The sequence below is a fragment of the Ceratosolen solmsi genome, unplaced genomic scaffold, assembly GCF_000503995.2.
Source record: "Ceratosolen solmsi marchali unplaced genomic scaffold, CerSol_1.0 scaffold10, whole genome shotgun sequence".
Classification (NCBI taxonomy): domain Eukaryota; kingdom Metazoa; phylum Arthropoda; class Insecta; order Hymenoptera; family Agaonidae; genus Ceratosolen; species Ceratosolen solmsi.
Genome location: NW_011948412.1, coordinates 16,356,347 through 16,374,463, shown reverse-complemented (window position 1 = coordinate 16,374,463; position 18,117 = coordinate 16,356,347). Strand labels below are relative to the sequence as shown.

The following is an 18,117-nucleotide window of genomic DNA, read 5'->3' as shown; positions in this document are numbered from 1 at the left end:
AGAAAATATTATAATAAAATAGTACTGGAATATTCATTGCATATACATATCTGAAAATTATTGATTTAAATTGTTTCTATATTCTTATTTCAACGCAATATTTTTTGAAAATTTTAAAAAGAAATGCATTTTCAAAAAATTCAAATTAGCAGCAAATAATTAATTTAAATTTCAAAAATAAATGTATCTTTAATATATAATATTATGATCAAATTACATTATCAAGTAACTATTATTTATATGTGTAACGAAATATTGATTCTACCCGGTACAGATATTATATAAAAATGTATGTAAAAATATAATACATAATATAGTATGTATTTCAAAATATATAATGAAATATACATGATTAAATAATGATAAAACATATTACAAGATATTAAGTATTCCAAATATTGAAACAATACGAATATATTATACAACTCAGAAACTCAAGTCATATGTTAAAAATGTATCTCTCTATTTGGCTCAATTTATATTGAATTATACATAAGTTCAAATGAATTAGAATAGATCGTATTTCCTATGGTTGACTAAAAGGGCATTAAAACTAATAATACAAAATAAAAAATAATAATAATAATAATAAATCAAAATATTTATCAATAGTAAGGTAAATGAAATAAAAAGAAGCTTTTTAAATCAGCTTAGATGCTATGAAAAGAAATTACTACTACTTATAATATTACGTATTAATTATCCATGAAAAATATAGAAAACTATCAGTTGTTAGATATGACGTCAATGGCGATGAAAATAATTAAACAAATGTAGGGTACTCTGTATAATTATCTTAAAAATTAAAGTTTTTAATAAAAAATTATTCATATTATATTACAATTACAAATATTTGCAAATATAAACAAATTTTTAATGTATTTACAAATTATTATTTAAAAAAATTAACTTACTATAAAGAATTAAAATTCAATCCCTTACGATTTTATAATACTATACATTAATGTTATTAAGTAATAGATGATAAAATAATGGAGAAGTATAAAGCAGTGAAAGTAAAAAATATTATGTTTAATTATTTTATATATAGAATTCGAGGAATAAAACTAAAATATTATCAAATTTGTGTTATAGTTTCAGCACATCTTAAGGATACTTATTTAATTAAAAAATACAAAATCACTTGTCATTTTAATACTGGAAATTCTTTTTATGACGAATTGTAGGTATGAAATCTATTCCAGAATAATTCAGCAGTATACATCTGCTTTTCTATTAATATTAAATATAAACATTTACTTTTATTCTATAAAAATTTGTAATTATAATATATTTTCTTCTTTATCTTAAAGTAATATGTTCAAAAAATCAGATTCATGCTAATGAATTATTTATTTAGTGCGTTTTATAGTTTTTCTACATTTAGAATTAGAATTAAAATTCTTTAGGTTATATAAAAGAAGGAAAAAATTAAGCATAAAATATATATATATATATATATATATATATAATGAAAAAATTTTAAAAAATATTATGGTTGTTTGTGAAATAAATTGAAGTCAAATATTTCTATAAAAAATGAGTGAAGTATTATAATTATCTTGACATATTAAGTATAAAGTATTTTCATACAGTATTATAATTAATATAAGTTCTTATTTGAATATTAATTGTAAATAAAGTTGTATCTGCCTCACAAAACGTAAAGTTATAACTTAAAAGGTTCGTTTGCCAAGTCGCATATGTTTTATGTGCCTTATAGATCATTCAACGAACATATCATTACTTTCAAATTTAAAAACTCCTCGAATGATAAAATTCCGTATCCACAAGTCTGTATGCAACGACTGGAGTCAATTCTCACGGGTGTGATCGTTTTCGTGTAAATCGTAGGCCTGCCGACATCTGAAACGGTAGCCTCTAATGGATAATACCGGGCTCCCAAATAAAATACAACCAATCGCATCACTTTATTGCGTGCAATTTGCGCGCGCCGATCGATCGACTCAATTTACCTAATATAACTAGAGGGTTGAACCTGACACGTCGGAGTCTGAGATTAACTGGCTAGTATATTCATTGCCTCCGGATTTTATCCTCTGATCTTTTTCCTCAATGTTTTAAAATCCTTGGTGTCGTTATTTTTTCCAGAAAATGTTAAATTGGATCATAAATTTTTAGCACGTTGGATAAAAGACCTAATTTATATTGAATGCTAGAGTTATTGAGATTAAAAGCTTAGAGTATTAAAGTTTTTGACACTCCTATACTCACTCGAAATAATATACCTTGACAGCACGAATTTCTCCTTCGATACGTTTATAATATCTATATTCAACTGAAATGTGAATTTTGGTTATTGCTTATCCACTTCAATATATTTTGACAGTATAAAAATTTGTTTACTTGTCAAAAAGCAAATCCTATAAGAAGTTAGGCAATATATTTATGAATCTGTTATAAAACTTTAAATTTTATCGATTTGAACTTTGCAGGCAAAGAAAAGTTTTAGGATTCAAAAAAAAGTTTTACAATATGCATATTCAAAGCTTTAATATTCAAGATAAATGATATATTTAATCGCTTACAGATTTCTTAAAATTTCTTAGTTTTCAAAATAATTATCTGATACCATTATATATTATTTTTACACATAAAATATACAATAATTATTGAGAATATTATTTTATGAATAATGTTACTATACATAGTCATAAAGCTTATATGTATATATATTTATATTGTAAGCAACTTTAAAAGCTTTAAATTTATAGCTTTAAAGCTTTATAGTTATATTGTTCATAAAATAATACTCTCAATAATTATTGAATATTTTTATGCGTAACAAAACTATATATATATATATACTTTATACCAAATCAATTTCTACAGCAACTTGTATTTGGAACCATCATCCATTTCAAAAATTTAACTTTCATGATTTGTATTCATACTGATACATAAATTTATAAATATCTTTAAATTTGCAGAGTACAAATGTTTATTTTATTTACCTCCATTAACAATGTGCAATGTATAAATAATATTATGTTTATAAAATTTTAGTTTTATAATCTAAAAATTTATTTAATATAAGAAAAATTTTAATTTTAAGTTTAATTTTATATATGCATATATAAATTTTAAAAAAGAGGTTATAAAAAATTTTGAAATAAAAAATTTTAACTAATATTTTAACTTTATATTGTATATAAATACAATGATAGTCACGGTATAAAATTATTATTCTGTAGTTTACTGTAATTATATTTCAATTTTACTTAAATTTGTTAAGAATGTTATTTAAATTGAAATTACAATTGAAAACTTGTTTTATTTAAAATATGATTATATTTAAATTTAATAATGATTTATAATAGTTTGACCATATACATGTAAGAAGTATATAAAATAATTATGTTAAATAGTTTAGTTTCAGTGTATTGATACGTATATTTATATACATTATAAATAACTTTTTAATGTGTATGTGCATATGCGCATGTAAATGAATAAATGGAAACAAAATTATTTTCATTTTTCTCATATTGTAAGGAAAAATAAAAGTTTTAAACAGTTAACTTATGAATAGTTTATTAATCGAAGAACAAAATTCATGATAAATAATATAATTTTAAACTTTAATTATATGTACATGAATTTATACGTAGATATAAGTCAATATAGAGGCATGTGTACATAAGGATATGCATGTATACGCTTGAATAGTTTTATTGTTCATGTGTTGCAAACCTACACACCACTGAGTAAATGAATAAGAAACCCGAGTGGATATGTCTGGCGAAAGAAGTTTATTTGTATGTTCGTCTTTTTATATGTAAAAATTTAATCAGACCATAAATTTCCTGAAGTTAAATTTAATTTTTACTTAACATTAGTCTTTTGCAAAAGAAATAGATTCTATCTTATATTAAGACAATACAATTGGCCTTTTTTTGGGTTTAAATAATAACAAAGTAAAAATAAATTAAAATAAATAATACATATACATCATAAAGAAATACAAAGAAGGTTTTTTCACCTTATTTCTCTGAATTACAAAAATTAAATTTAAACAATAAAATATATTATAAAAATATGTAATGATTTAACTGAAAAATGTATACATACGAATTTCGATTACGAATATAAAGACTATAATACAATCTTATATTTATTTAAAACGTATTTAAATTATTACATTATTTATATAAAACTATATTTTTTAAATTTAAATTTAAATTCCTTTTATACTAGCTTGAACAATTTTAATAAATAATCGAATATATAAATATTGAAAGTATTGTATGAAGTTAAATAAAGTACAATGTATATATATATGTATATATATATATATATTATTTATTTATTTAAGGCAATTATTAAAATAAAATCTTAATAAACTGATTAAAGTAAAGTAATTTGTAACTTTTATACAAAATAAATAATAAATATAATACACGATTCATTAGTTCAAAAAAGAAAGATATAGTATTTTCAGCATGAAATTGATTAATTATTGAATAAAATTAATAAATTACAAATTTTTAAACTGTGATAATATATTGATAAAATATTTCCAAAGCAATATTTTGATTTTTCTAATTATCTTTATTTTAAATAAAATGATTATACAAGAGCTTTATCTTATATATTATTTTCAATTTTTCAATTATTAGAATTATGTTACTTATTATATTGCAACGATTAAGTTCTGTACAATTTTTTTTTTATTTTGTTTGTGTTGCAATTATATTTTACTTATACATATCTCTATATGTATTTATTCCACCTCCAATATTTAATAATTTAACATAAAATATTAAATATTTTGTAAAAATATTTTGTATTTGCAAATTATTAAATTTTTATACTGCATTTAAAATAAAAGTAATTTTATTTTAATTGAACTTGTTAAGGCTACAAATCCATTTTATAGGTAAAGAAAAATATTTAGACTCAATGAAATCTGAACAGTTATATTTGAATTTTTAAAAACATTGTAAAAAAATAATTTCTGAATACACACTGTTAATAATAGTAAATATTTAAATATAATATCGATATATTAGAAAATAGTTTATATTTTAAGTTTTTTAATTTAATCTAATTTCTAGTTCACACATATATATATATATATATATATATATATTATATATATATATATATGTATTTTGTGTATGTGATATATAATTGTAAATACATTAATTTCTCGCCGACTATGATTAGGTATATTTATAGATACGTAAAATCCAGTTTGAAAATAGGTTGTGAAAAATCTACGTTTTAATTTCAAATAAAATAATATAAGCATTTATATTATAATTATCAGAAAATCTTTTCATTAAAAAAGGGATTAACATTATTCCCATTATGTTTTGATCACTGATCACATTTCTTTGTAATTACTTATAATATTTATAAGACGTTATTATTTTTTCAATAAGTATTCTTGTTTAAATAATTTGAAAACTCTTAAATTGATATAAAATGTATAAAATATAAATGAATATAATATAAAATATTTAATATTGATATCCCTGACAATTGAAAAATAAATTAAATTTTTTAAAGCAATAAGTACCGAAGCTCGCCACATGATTGAAGCTTTACATCCGAGTTGGATACACTCGAAAATATCCGGAAGGTCAGTGTCTACTAAAGATATAAATTCAATGTTTATATATAAATTTGCAAAATCTGTGTATGAACATGCAGGAAAAAATCGACATGTCAAAATTTAGGCATCGTGACGGCATCGACAATAGTGCATACATCTGCTCTCTTATTCATGTGAACATACACGTACCGGCGAGCGCCGGACGAGGCCCTTGTTTAAAGTAAACCCCCCCCCCCCTCAATATATGAATACACACGCGCGCATGTACGCAAGCATTCACACATCCGTAACTGTGTACACACGTACGCATATACATTCCTATACATATGCATTCTTAGATACAAACGTACAAACATGCCTTCATAAATTCACCCTCTTGTGCACTCACACTCTAAGTACACACACAGCCACAAAAACCCCCCCCCCCCCTCAATATATGAATACACACGCGCGCATGTACGCAAGCATTCACACATCCGTAACTGTGTACACACGTACGCATATACATTCCTATACATATGCATTCTTAGATACAAACGTACAAACATGCCTTCATAAATTCACACTCTTGTGCACTCACACTCTAAGTACACACACAGCCACACAATAGTGCACACAGATATAGGAGCATGTAAATTACTAGCAAGACGAAAAATCCTTATAAACTAGATTACCACCCCTGACATCACCTTGGCTCGGTGAGAAATGTCCTCTCGTCCCTTTTCTCAGCACACACCGGATAAACCCGCACTTTAGCACACACGCAACGGCGGTTATGAAGCGAAGGATGGAGGCCTAGAGCTTGAGGATTGGGGAACGTCGGATGTTAATTCTCAGTCGCGGCAGCACCGCTACTAAAATCGTTCCCGGTGCGAAAGCTTCGCGCAGGACCCGACGAAGAATCTCGAAAAGACGCGCGTGCGTGCGAGGGAGCCAGTGACGCGTATCTCACCGTCGGATACGATGACCTGGAGGCTGCAACGGAAGCGAAGACCACGTATATTAAATCCAAAAGGATCGAACCTTTTAGGCAACGGGGGTCATAAAATTATTATTCGATACGATATTGATTGAGTGATAGGAATTTACATGACATAAAGGTAAATAAATATTTAAATTGAATAAATATTTAAATATTTAAAAGTTATAGTTCTATAAGTGGATAATAATTAAAAATAAATATGAACCTTTAGATGGTCTTCAAAATTAATTAACCATTAAATAAATTTCCTATAAAGCTCGTTGTACCTTATTAAAATTATATTGGAATTTCAAAAATGTATACGTTTTAAGCTTACAAGTAAGTGATTCGGTACTAAATCAACGGCATCATCCGTCAAATTGATCCTGCCCATTTAATGTTTTGCTGTTTGTTCTATCCTCACTTTCGATAAAAATATAACTGTCTATCATAAGAAAATGCTACATAATAAAGCGTATAAGTGATAAATCATTCGTTCGTGTGTGTGTGTGTGTGTGTGTGCGCGCGCGCGCGCGTGTGCGTGTTCGTACGTGTGTTTGAATGTATGTTCATAAAGCTTTACTTAATTTAATCTAATTTTATCAAATTTATATTCAAAAAGTAAATTTATCGAAGGAGTTATATCAACAAAGTAAAAAGTAATAAAAATTATTTATGCGCAACAGTTTGAAATAAAATTTTTATTGCACAATTAAAAACATAAAACGATCCGCGTATGCTAGTTGCGTCTGTTTCTTCAATGACTAGTATAATTATATGGCGCTATTGCCTCATTGAACATCAAATTATTTTTAACATTTTGATATAAAGAATTAACATTCGATAATCTTACCCAACGATCACATATTATATAAGTATTTAAAATATTTCACGTGATCTTCACTATCATTTTCCACCCCGTTTGTAGACTAACTTATATTATCTCCCCATCTGTCTCGTTACTCTGATTTATTGCTTCTTACTGACTCTTATTATTTCAATATGCTCAATTTTTCTTTGTCTAGTAATTCGTCACTCCTACCGCTAATATTTCAAAAAGTTTATACCACACGCATCCAGGACTGATAAAAATTGCTTGACCACACTCTTTTAGATTCTACTGCATATAAACAACATGCAAAATTCCTACCCATAAATCAAATCCTACCATAAATAACGATTTTACCTTTCTCCCTCGTCTATTCTTTTGCTTTTTATCGTTATTTTCTTATTATTTTCTTAATATTTTTCCATATATCACTATCTGTATGTCCCTTTTTATACAAGTGATCATTAAAGTCGTCCCGCATCCATTGTCTGAGGTACTTACCCTCTGTTATTGTCTTTCGTTCACTTGCACTCGACTTGCAAGCAATTTCATTTGTTTCCTTTCTTTTATTTTGACATATTTTTAATCTATTATATCTCATTTCCACCTTCGCATCCAATATTCGTTTCTTGTCTTGGAGATGTTTCTTTGTTGAACTCTTGATTCAATTCCATACTTACATGAGCAGCTTCCATTTCCAATGTGCTCGCCGTTTTTTATATGTGTATTATCATATATTAACTCGTACCTTTCATCTTATATTTTATATTGTTTTCATTTTTCGTATACACTAATGTTCCATGATGAATGAACTAATTTATCATCAAAATAAACTTCATAATAACACTTTTATAATATAATTATTAAGACACGAAAAAAAACTACTATTCAAAAAGTAGACTTTTGGATTTAAGGGTAAAAATTCGATATTTCAATATACATTCAATATCTTTATAACAATATTATTTAAAATTTGGATATTAAAAATATTATATGTTTAAATTACATTATTTTAAAAAATTGCGATTAACAACTATTACTAAAATAAAATTGTACATACTAATGTAAAATTGTACATAAACTTAATCATTTTTTAAATAAAATATAGTTTTTTTTTAAACTATATAAATCCAAAAGTAATACTTAACAATTATAATAATCAATTTTTCATTATAAATATTTTCTCAGATTCTTAATTAAATATATCTAATAAAATGACTGATTTTATATAATTAATATTTTTAAAAATTACGATTTTTTTTTAATTATTTAATTTTTATACTCAAATTATTAATCATATACTTTTGTTAATTACATTTTATTTTATTGTAAAATTATGTTAAAATATATTCAAGAACATTTTTAACAATAATGTAAATGTTCCTTACTTATACATGAGATAGATAATACAATAGAACGCACAGTTCTTAAAATGTTTACTTATTACATCAAACATTTCTAATAAACTTTAGTTTTATATAAAATATGTAACTAATGTATTATATTGTCATATATCTTGTAAGTATGTATATATAGAGAGTAAAAAAGCGTTTATCAAAATAACTTCGTAATATATTGGATATTTTATTTTTGAAAAATACTTCATTTCTAATTCTATATATAATATAGTATGTTATATAAATATAGTTTCATAATAATTTGGAAACTCAAGTTAATGAGGATACTTTTATTTCATTAGATTTTTTAACAATTATATCTTCTATTATTAATTAATGTTATTGTAAAAAAGATTGTAACTGTTATTGCAATGATTAATTTTATTTATTAATGCATATTTCCATAATATTTTGTATTTGCACAATATTATAAATAAATTCTATTTTACGAAAATAAAGTTTCACCTCCACTGTACATTACAATTTCTATTTTATCATAACCATATTACTGAATATTTCAAAAATTCATTTATAAATCATTATGAATACTTAACTAAATTTGTTTTCATACTATTTAACAGCAATTGTTTATCATTTTGAAAATAATAAAGTGACTCTATTTTCAGTATATAATATTATATATACATATATTAATACATATAATACATATAATATTCATAGGTCATTTGAACTCAAGTATATCCACTCAAAGAAAAGGTTTAGATGAGCAATATGAGTACATAGTAAAACCGTCTCTATTAATAACTACGAAACACCGCCGATAAATAGTGAAAGTACATTACATGTACATTGATCGAAATTGGCCTGATAAGAATATTCATAGAACCATTGTAAAGCCATAATGTCATTCTATAGCATAAAGCTAATTTGCAATTGAAATATTTATTAACTATCAAGTTTATAGATAATTAATTAAAAATTTATTTTAATGAATGAGTATCTTACAAGGATATGAATATTCATTTTATCCAATTGCTGAATGAACATTATCAAAGACGATCAAAGAGATCGAAAATAAATTATGATCAATTTTCAGAAATACGACTTTTCAGGTAGATCAATTTCTCTATCACCAACTTCACAATGCAACTGCTAATCTGCAACATATCATCAATACATGCAGAACATCTTTAACAATATAAAATATCTACATAACTTTTTCGCAATATTTACGATCTGTTACCACGAAACCATTTTCAACAAAGTGTTAATACCTCTACATTCGACTTAAATGTATAAAACCTAGTTGAGCTTGGTTATTTTTTCAATGGCGTTTCAATGAGACTTCAATCTGATTAGCGCGATCCAACAATATGGCATCCTAATACCTCATTCCCAAGGTAGTGTTACGAACAGAATAATTCTCATTCATCTACAGAATCAAATATATAGAACTAGGAAACATTCAATATACCAGCATACAGTAGAGTATTTTTATGGCCACGAACATATATATCTACACATGGAGCTTTTTAGGTTTGCTTAGTATTTATTTTTCTTTCCTTGATATCGAAGCAAAGAACTTCAGAACAACAACAGAGTGTAAGATAAAATAATATCAAATAGAAAATATTAATTTCTTAAATCTTGCTTCATTAATACCAAGGATATTTAAATTATTAATTGTATTACTAAAAATTTATATTTCAAAATAATTTATTAACAATATTATATAATCTATTATCTATTCTACACGTAACTGTAATATAATTAGTAATTTTTGTAAAAGGTAAAGTATATAATGTTTTATTTGTATACACCAATGTAATTAAAAGAGTTCGAGCAATATCAAATAGCGATTTCAAGTTGCTCAAAAAATCAAAATAAATAAAAACAAACCAAGTATTTCCTTTCAAATTTTTTCTTTATCTTTTCTTACGACATTTAAGCTCTGATTGTATACCTCTATTTACTTTATACTTTTGCACTTTCATATGCTTAGGCCTTTGAAAGGGTATTGCAAAACTTCAGTTGATGCAAGCTTTCACTGCTTCGCAAAGAAAAAGCATTTATAAATATTTCTAAGACTCAACCTTTTGCCGTTTGACATGTTGAAATCCATTATCACGAAAATATAGTACACTTCAGCCTCTGCTCTTTTCCACCACTCTCTCTCTCTCTCTCTCTCTCTCTCTCTCTCTCTTTCTCTCACACCCTGTCTCTCTTTTTCGAATATTTTTAATAGTTTGTCGATAATCTATCATTTAAACTTTATAACTGCAAATTAATTTTTTTTATCTTTTATTGTCCATATTTTACAACTGATTATTTAATAAAATCAATAAATCAAATAAATTGACAGAAGAAATCAATATTTTTAATATGTTGTATAACACTTTTTAAATATAAAAATTTAAAATACAAATTTAAAAGTAATAAAAATATTTTGTCTACTTCCTGAAATACAAAAAATAAACTATTTTATCAAATATTAAATAATATACAACTAGATATAATAATCGCATGTACGATTTTTTGATATGTAAGTTAAAAAAATTAATATAAAATACTTAATCTATCTTTAGTAAATTTGGTAATATATTGGTTTATATTTTATATAAATTGATTTTTTTTTAAATAATAATCGAGGAACCTAAACGAAAAATATCATTTTTAAAAACAATACAATTATAGTCGATTGAGTATTATTATGTCCATTATTGATATATGATTTAAAACTTCAACTGAAATAATTTATTACATAAAATAAAAATATAATAAGCATATCTATTAAATACATCATTTTATATATGTTTATTTTATTATTTCCTTTAAAATTAATTAGCCATTTATAAAGTAATAAAAATATTGAATCAATTTTGAAAACATTATTTCTGACTATTAAGTACGTATTTTAATTTTAAATATATTTGAGTATAAAATATGAAACAATCGAAATTTGATATAATAATGGGAAAATAAAATCGTATAAGGCATATAATGTAAAAGTAATCAAATACAGTCAGATGAAAATATAATTCCTCCACTTCTACAAAGACTACTGCTTACCCGTTCCTGATTCATAATTTAAAAAGTTTACTCATATTGCACGTAATATCTGTAGCTTTGTACAATCATAAAACTTGCATAAATTTATGAACACATTAATCAGTACAAATCTTGTATATAATTGAAATTGATTCATGAATATTGTATTCTTTTAATTAAACTTTAAATTAAAAAAATAAGTAACCGTTAAAAAAAATTTAAACGGTAAAACAAAAAGTTAACGTAGAAAGTTTTTTTAAATAAAATGTAAATAGAAAATAGAAAATTAGTTCAACTGCAATCCATTTAATAAGAAGAAAACTAATTTCAAAACTCAATGTATCATCAAACTAAATTTATAAATAAATTTGTCTTTTGAATAGCTAAATGTACAACTTCTATTGTAACATTGATGAATTTTATACATCTTTTAAATCAAATTGAAATGAAATTAATTATTTATTGTATTTTTTAATATATTACTTTAGGTACATTATAAAATTTTTAAATTCAAACAAATTCTCAATACTTTACTGAATACTTTAATGATTTACTAAATTGGTATTATAAATATATAAAAATTTTCATGTATTTATTGTTTAATTAAATTTGCTACATAAAATTAATTTATATCAATAATATTTCGTGAATGTAAATATAATTATTTAATTATTTTTAAATTATATGATTTCTATAAAATGAACAAGCAGCCTTTAAAAATCATCAATTGTTTCACAAAAGTGTCTACATTATTACATATAGAAACTAAAATATTATAAATGTGAGATAATGTATTGAAAATTCTTTTAATCTAAGCTTTCCTTAGAGATCGATACAAATAATCAAATATGTACAAACAGTAATATCGATTTTCAAAACATGAAAAATATAAAAATTCGCTTATTCTCAAAATTTTTAATTTTTTTATTTATGTACAAACTCATTGTTTAAAATGTTCACACAGATTCACAGCAATTTTATAAGTACTTATATATATATATATATATATATATATATATATATTATTTAAATATTGTTTTATATTCGCTAACTCTTTAGCACTTCATTTATATAAAAATTAACTTTCTATCCCATAATATAACTTTCTAAATTCAGTTTTAATTTTCCATGATAAAATTTTCAGGTTATAAATATATAACCTTTATTATAAAATTACTGTTATTGCAAAAATTGCAAAAAAAAACTTAGGACACGAAGGGTCATACATGTCAGGACCGATCTCTCTTGCATATATCCCAATATCAAAAAAGTATTTATTGGAGACATTGAAGAATTAAAGAAGCAGCTCAATTGCTCTCGTAAGGGTGCAAAATGTATTTACGTTAAAATTGCAGAATATATTCCCATTTTGATTCACTAGAGTTCGCTCAGTGCTAAATTAATTTCAAAATTTTTTGAAAATAACTTATTTTTTTATTGTCAATCAAGTTGTGAATTTAGTTCTATTAAATTTTGTATTAATACTTTCATATCTCATTAAAATAACACATGAAAGAATTAATATAATTTTTTTTTCGAAACATATGGCTACTTGATTGTTTGGTGACTAATATGTAGAAATTTCTTTCTATATAAATTCCATTTTAAATTATATAAATTTATTTTATTTATATTTATTAAAAATGCAATATTAAGATGAATCAAACACCCATAAATTAGATGGTGTAATACTTATTTTCTTATTAATTTGATTCTGACGATTAAAACAACGATTTTATATTATTAATTTTATATTATGTACTTATATTTAATTATTTAAAATTTTAATGTATGTATTGATTTAATTATTATAAAAAACAAAATTATAAATATTTTGACTTAAACATTACTGACTTAAATATTTTATATGATCAATATATCTTATATTGTATTTTATGTTTGAAAATGCATATCTGTAAATTAAATTTGAATATAAAAAGATTGCATAAAATATTTAGTAAAATTTCATTATTGCTCATTGCGATAAAATAAGCTATTTCAAACAAAAATTAATTTTAATCTCAATCCAGTTATGAATTTAATTAATTCCTACAATATTGCGAAAAATTTAAACTACAAATGCTGATTAACAATATACAGGTTACCAAAGTGATTAAAACTTTCTTATTTATTTTAATTCTATAATCTGCTCTAAAGCTGTAAATGCATTCAACAATTTTATATGTACAAGTTATCTTTCGAAAATATGTATTAAAAATATTACATTCTATCTTAAAACTTAGTAACTTTTTAAATCTTTTTTCAAATTTAAATGACATAATTTTACTTTTAATATTTTTTAGAAAGTTCTTAAAGGTAAATCTTGATTTAAGTTCTATATTTTCTTTACAATAATTATTTTGAAAATAATGAAATCATTATCCAGTTTATTTTTAATATTTAAGCAATATAAAATCTAACCAATATATTAATAACTCATTCATAAAACTATAACTTTAGTCATTTCAATCATTGTTCTATTTATGAAATAATTAAGTCATACAATTTTGTCAGTTTTAATCTAATTTTTCTACTTGATAATAACTTTTTAATAATGATATACGTTTAAAAATTACGGTTTACTAAAAAATAAATTGAATTTATATAATATAAGATGTATTTTTGTTCAATCAATGCCTTAATTATTAACTTTTCTGAATAGATGTACACGTTCGGAAAAATGTCTTCGTTTTGAGTCATTTAGAAGATCGAAGATAGAATTTTTTTTTCTTTTCATTTTTTCTCCTTTCATTTTTTCTTCTTTATGAAATTGATAGTTCAAATAGTTTAGATATTGTCCCTTCACTAATTTAAAAAAGGTTTTAAATATTTTAATTATCTCTTAATATATAAAATACATCATGATACAATGCCTCTATAAATATATTGATTCCCGAATATAAACGAATAATACAAAAAAATAATAATAGTTCATACAAGTAAATAGTATTAGCAAGTATTTTGAGCTTACTTGACGAGATGTAACGAATAGGATTTAATTTTTTTATTTATTTTAATTTAAATTACCGGTATTCGTTGTGACATAGAATTGCAATACCTCTGAAAAAAAAGCTTCAAATATATTTGAATTTACCTTTTTAATGAAACGCCGTAATCTTGAAATTATACAAAACCGTTTAATCACACTCACGTCAACGACTGCTTTTTCACCCACCAAATTAGAGGCTCCTTCGATCTCCAGTTAAATAAGCCTAATTGTCTAGCAAGTACAATAGGTACTTTAATGTATTAGCAGTGATGCAAAACACTACATATATACAAAATAGTACTTAAAACGATAAATGTGGTGCTTTAATTAATATCCCGGCAAGATTTCACGAGTTTGTCGCACGTCCTTTCTATAATTAGACTTTCGTGGACAAAATTTTAGAACGACGGGGTGTGACACGATATACTTTTAAAGCCGAGTCATTGACTCGTATTGCAAACTTAAAGTTTATGTAAGTGATTACATGCTTTACAATGATTTTAAATCGACTGTTAATTGGATTTACAATCACGAAATTTCAACTTTATGCAAGCATATTAATATTTAGAATCAGCTAGAAAATTAGAAAATAATGTTAAATAAGAGAACAATAAATAAAAATAATATTATAATAATTGATTTTTTCATAGTTTAGTAGAATCAATGTTTTTTATCATCTAGAAAAACGTTTTCATAATTGTTTTAAGCGAATTTATTTAAAGTATTCATTTAAAGTATGTTTTATATATACAGCAAGATATAGATATAAATATACTGTATGTATAATTATTTATGAGATTCGTATAAAAATAAAAATATTACATAATATATTTTTAGAATTAATTTTTCTACATAAAACAGATTCCTAACGAAATATTAACCAATGAAAATTTAAAATATATAATATATTCTATAATTCTGATATCCTCTCATATTAATAAAAATATTATGACACAATTTATTATGTATTGAAATTTTGTTGTACAAAATTCAATATTAGATCTCAAGTACCTAGCTGGCTTCTTAAATTTTTTTAGACTTAATTCAAACACGAATTTTTACAATATACTATAGAGATTCTATAATTTATTAATATTCCAACTCTACCAACATACTACAAAATAATATTCTACTTCACTCTCATATTAATAAAAAGGAATAATTAGCATTATAGACATTTTAGCGATATTTTTGTGTTCTATATTAAAATTAATTTCAGGGATCAAGTTTCATAACGTGGTAAGATTAATATCAAAATAAATACAACATAATTTATTAAATAATCAAAATAATTATTCAAAATTATTATTAAAATTAAAAATAAATCTATTAAATTAATTAAAAACAAATTAAAAATGAATCAATTGAAGTTATTCAACAAAATAATAAAAAAAATATAAACTATTAAATTCGTTATCTCTCTATTTTTACTTTAATTTAAATTTTTGAAACTATCCAAGAAAACACTTAGAAAAACCTTTATAAAGAAACCTTTTGACTCGATAGCTAGATTTGGAAATATATTAATGTTTAATAATGTTACCAATAATAATGTTTTCTAAAATAATAAAAAAATATATAAATAATAAAAATTAATAATAAAATAATAAAATAATAAAAATAATAAAAATTTATAATTATAAATTGAATTATAAATAATATAAATGATAATGTAAACATTAAGTTATGCTATTTCAATATATAATTATGTCAATCTTGTTTCATTATCTCAAAATTGTATAAATAACAGAAATTAATAAGATAACACAGACAAAATTTAATTAACCTTAGCATCATATAAAGGGTAATATGGAGATGACAAACTATTATTTTTTATACTAAATGCATCTTTATACACAACTTCATATATGACGTTATAAATTTGTTTCATATATTCTGACACCTATGAATTTATACACAGTTGGCTTCAATCTCAACTTTCAATTGGGAAGAAATCTGATAATATATTCCTTTGTTATAATATGTAATCCTAATGATAGTTAATCTCTTCTAATAAGGATATACGAGTAGTAGATATTTATTTTTATTAAAATAAACTAAACAATAATTATTAAGAAGGTATATAATATCTTATTCTTCTGCCAATTATGTTGGTGATTCGTACATGATTTGTACTAATATATTATTTTTAATTCCAGAAATGTTTTTATATGACTTCAATTTAAAAAAAATTATTCATTACTATAAATGCTAATAAAAATTTTAAATAAACAATTATTTGCTTATTATTTACTTATATTAAACTATATTTTTATTTAAAATAAAATTTATTTAAAATGATAATATATTTATAATGATGTGGAAACATGTTTTCATATTGCATCTGCAATTATGAATATTAATTTGGTTATCCTTCTACAATAAACTAAGTTAACCAGACTTATAAATAACTATCTAATTAATAACTTATTAATAGTGTTTTATTTAAAACAAATTTAAATAAACTCGTAATTATATTACGAGTAAAATACATGTCAATACTGTTTAAACTAAAATAAAATCAAATACAATTTTAAATATCTGATTAGTCTATAGTTGACTTTTGTATTAAAATTTTGCATTCATGTTCCAATTGAAAGGTAATCAAAGATAAGCAATGTTGAGTATGTCTATAAATGTAAATATATAAGTTACACAAAAATTTTAATTATATTTCTACAGAAAATTTATAAAATACTTAAAATTTATACAAAACTAAAATAACACTTCCGAACTACTTATGTATAATTTTATGATTTAAATTTCATTTATAGAAATTATAACCTCAACAATTTAATAGAAAAATGAACGAGGATCATTTAACTCTTTTAGATGAAGATGAAGATGTTATATTGGAGGTATGATTACATTAATACATTTTATGAATATTATTTTAATTAACTCATCTTAGATAATATAATCAATAATAAAAAAGTAATAATTATAATAAATTATAGTTATATATTATATCTGTAGGTTAAATTCTTATAAATTCTAAAATAACTAATTTTATTTACAGGGAAGTGATTTGCATACAGCTTTAATAAATATGGGATATTCTGATTTTAACTCAACACCTAAAGCTAAAACTGAATGTACTTCTTTTGAAATAGATTTGGCAAAAGTAGATGTAGGAAATTAGTCTCTTCGGTCTATATAATGTGAATATCATAAATCTTTAATTTTATTTTTCTTTTGTTTTATAGGATTTTCAATTACTAAATAAAACTATTAATGACAAAATTAAAATAACATATCAATATATTTTTCAAGTAAGATATTTTAATTATTATTCTTTATAAATAATATTAAATAAAATTTTTAAATGTCTTATAGGATGATGAATTAATA

General features: G+C 23.0%; 1 protein-coding gene across 1 annotated transcript in view; it reads right to left on the bottom strand.

Moving 5' to 3' along the window:
- Nucleotides 1-6,509, bottom strand: part of kon (chondroitin sulfate proteoglycan 4-like protein) — a 71,520-nt gene extending 65,011 nt beyond the window's left edge. Inside the window, exon 1 of the mRNA XM_011497942.1 lies at nucleotides 6,271-6,509. The gene's annotated coding sequence lies outside the window, so the exon portion shown is untranslated. The remainder of the gene's footprint in view (nucleotides 1-6,270) is intronic.
- Nucleotides 6,510-18,117: the final 11,608 nt, after the last annotated feature.